The following is a 4,100-nucleotide window of genomic DNA, read 5'->3' on the forward strand; positions in this document are numbered from 1 at the left end:
CAAGCTGAAGGGTCACAGGTAGAAGAAAAGGCTGTTTATTTAGCTCAGGAGAAGAAGCAAAAGACTGGCAAAAGAAATGTGCATGCAACCTTTGTACAGACCCAGACTAGTTGCCATAGCAAGAACAGCCAGGAGAGTGCACAGGAGGAAAATGCAACAAAGTCAGAGGGGGAAAATGAACCAATGCTAGAGGGAGAGACTTTTCAGGCAGAGGCACCCTCAATATTTTTTTTTGAAATTTATATTTTTGAAATTTATTTTCATCACAGTTTATAACAGATAAAGCAATTCAAACTTTTGGTCAGGTGATACATCTTTTTGAAGCATTTACAATATGGACCACAAAAGAATTTTTTTTTAGACATAAGCCAACTGAGACACAGATAATATTTATGTTGTTAACTTCACAATCTCTTGATCTAATTGTCTCCACAGTATTACTAAGAATAAAAGGACTCTAATTTAATGTTGTTGGTCTAAAGTCCTCTGTCTAATAGCTTTATTTTAGACAGCCTCAGATGTTCCTCTACCCATAATCTATAATTGAATAGATCTGGTATTAAGCTTACAACTCTTTTGACTATGGGAAATTGTCACCAAGAGCAGGGACATTGCAGGAAAACAATATCTCCCCAACTTCATGTCTATTCCTGGCAGGAGTAGATTGTCCACTTGCATTCAGTCAGGCTTAAAGTCTTCCGGGTATCAGTGGGGAAATTGAGTCCAGAGAATCCCACCTCAGCCCATGTTGAACAGCTGCTCTCCTACTCTTCTCTTGAGATCACCTAAGCAGTTAATACCAGCATCTCATGAGCATGCTGGCATCGTGCAATGGAGGCTCGGATCACCTTTCTTGCTTCCCATACCTGGAGTTAGACTCAGAAGAACAGTCACTTAGTAGTCCCATAGCATCTAAAAATGGCAAGTTCCTATAACCAGGTTTAAAATATGATTATAGTTTCACTTTGGCTTAGGAGCATCTTTTAGGCAAGTCTTAAGTGGCTTACATATCTTTCTATACATGTTCTAGTTCCTGATTAAATGGCAATCAGAAAATCAAATTTGCTATTAAAACCTTGACTTTTCCAACAATGCCAAATTTTATCAGAGGTTACCTTCCTCTTGGAAAGTTAGTCTGAAATTCTTTTCTCCAAACTAAAGATGTCATTGATTTATTCTCAGTAATTAATTCAGTCTATTGTTTTATTACTAACTGCTTTTACCTCACTTTGCAACATGACCAATTTTTCTCCCCATCACCCCCCTCCCCCCACTTCCTAAGACCTTGCATTCTGGTTGCTCCTTCCCTCAATGTACCCTCCCCTCCGTCACACCCCACCCCTGTCCTATCCCCATCTTCTCTCTTTTCTTGTAGGGCAAGATAAATTTCCATACCCCTATCCCTGTAATTCTTATTTCCTGATTATATTCAGTAAAAATTCTCAACATCCGTTTCTACTACTTTGAATTCCAACTTCTCTCCCTCCCCCCACTCCATCTCCAGCCCCACTAAGAAGGGAAGCAGTTCAATACAGACTAAACATGTGTTGTTTTGCAAAAGACTTCCATAGTAATCATATTGTGTAATATTAATTATAACGCCCTCTGACCTACCCTATCCCCCTTATTTTTCCCCCCTGCAATTGACCTTGTCCCTTCTCAAAAGTGTTTATTTCTAGTGACTCCCATCTCCCATTTGCCTTCCCTTCTAACATTCCCTTCACTCCACTTGTTGCCTCCTCTCCTACTTTCCTGTGGTGTGATATAAATTTTCATATCAAATTTAGTGAGCATGTTATTCCTTCCTTCAGCCACATGTGGGGAGAGTAGCTTTACTTCCCCCCCGCCTTCTCCCCTTCTCCCTTATCTCCCCTATTGAATAAGATTTTTCTTATCTCTTTATGAGTTGTAGCCTGCCCAATTTCATTACTCCCTTTCTCTTCCTAGTATTTTCCTCCTTCAACCTTTAATTTTTATTTTATTTTATTTATTTATTTGTGTGTATGTGGATATCATCTCTTCTGATATAACACACCCTGTAGTCTCTATGTGTATGTGTGTGAGTGTGTGTGTACAATCTCTCCAACTAACCAAATACTAAGAAAAGATTCAAGAGTTAAAAATATTTTCTTTCCATGTTGTAATGTAAACAGTTCAGCTTTAGAGAGTCTTTTATGATTTTTCTTTTTTTCCTCCCTGTTTACCTTTTCATGCTTCTCTTGATTCTTGTCTTGGGAAGTCACATTTTTAAATACAGATCTGGTCTTTTCCTTAACATGAAATCTTCAAATTTGTCTTTGTTACTGAATGTCCATTTTTTTCCCTTGAAGTATTATATTCAGATATGCTGGGTAGGTAATTCTTGGCTTCAGTCCCAGTTCCTTTGACTTCTGAAATATCCTACTCCAAGCCCTTCATTCATTTAATGTTGAAGCTGCCAGATCCTGTGTTATCCTGATTGTATTTCCACAGTACTCAAATTGTTTCTTTCTAGCTGCTTGCAGTATTTTCTCCTTGATCTGGGAACTCTGAAATTTGGCCACAATATTCCTAGGAGTTTCTCTGTTCAGGTTTCTTTCAGGAGGTGAGCGATGAATTTTTTCAATATCCATTTTGCCCTCTGATTCTATAATATCAAGGAAGTTTTCCTTGATAATTTCATGGAAGATAGTGTCTAGGCTCTTTTTTTTATCATGGCTTTCAGGTAGTCCAATAATTTTAAAATTATTTCTCCTGGATCTATTTTCCAGGTCAGTTGTTTTTCCAATGAATCCTTTCACCTCATCTTTTTTTTTTTTTTTTAATTTTTGGTTTTGTTTACTAACTTCTTGGTTTAACTCATAATCATTCGTTTCCCTGGACTCAATTCTGTCTTTCAATGAATTATTTTGTTCAGTGAGTTTTGCTCTGCTCTTTAAATTCTGCTTTTTAAATTCTTCTTTTTAAAACCTCCTTCTCCTCATTGGCTTTTTGGACTTCTTTTTCCAATTGAGTTAGCCTCTTTTTAAAGCTGGTATTTTCCTCAGTGTTTTTTGGTTCTCCTTCAGTAAGCTGCTAACTTGTTTTTTAAGGTCTTCTTTTGCCTGAGCCAAGTTTAAGTTCCCTTTGGAGGGAGGATCTTTGACTCCCTCTGACAGTATGCCTTGTTCTTCCTCATCAGAAGGGATGGGAGGAGGCAGTTGTTCCCCAAAAAAGTAACCTTCTATGGTCTTATTTTATTTTCCCCCTTTTCTGGGCATTTTCCCACCCAGTTACTTGACTTCTGAGTTTCCTCTCCACACCCGTCTTGCCTCCAGTTCCTCCCAGCTAGCTCTTGGGGGCTGAAATTAAAATGCTGCTTCCCAGCCTCAGGGCTTTTGGTGGGGGTGGGGCTGCTATACTCTGTGAGATTAAGTTCAGGTGCTCAGGTGGGGGCAGGCTGCCACACAGGGCTCAGTTCCCTCCAGGGGTTTATGTGGAGATCTTCAACAATGGATCTGAGCTCCTGCCTGCTTTGGAAGCCCCTGTCTGCTGCTGCCTCTGCTGCTGCCTCCCAAAGGGGCCTGAGTCATGGGGACGCTCCGCTCCCCTCTCGGCAAGCTGAAAAGTCCCACTCACTGACCTTTGGCGCCTGTGGGTGGAGGGACCTGCTCAGCCGATGGAGATTCTGTCCCTGAAGCCTGCTCGGATCTGCTCCCCTTGGTGCCCCGTGGCCAAGGCAGGGCTGGGCTCTGCTCCAGGACCAGTGTGGGACAGACCTTTGGTGTCAGTTTTTCAGGTCTCTCTGGAACAGAAATCTCTTCCACTCCATTGTTCTGTGGCTTCTGCTGCTCCAGAATTTGTTGGGAGTTCTTCACAGGTATTTTATGGGCTGTGGGTTAGGAGCTAGCATATGTATGTCTTTCTACTCCACCATCTTGGCTCAGCATGCTCAATATTAAGGCAAAACCAGGAGAACCAGGGAGGCATCACAGGATTTAGGGAGATAATTGATGATTTTACTCAGCAAGAGGTGACAGATATTTTGAGTCAGTTATTCCAAAGGATGGGAGAATCATTAATATTTTGGATGGTGAAAACCAGTGATGAAAGGGTTAGAGGAATATTGATAGATGGTATGA

This window comes from Notamacropus eugenii, chromosome 5 (assembly GCF_028372415.1).
Source record: "Notamacropus eugenii isolate mMacEug1 chromosome 5, mMacEug1.pri_v2, whole genome shotgun sequence".
Taxonomy (NCBI): Eukaryota; Metazoa; Chordata; class Mammalia; order Diprotodontia; family Macropodidae; genus Notamacropus; species Notamacropus eugenii.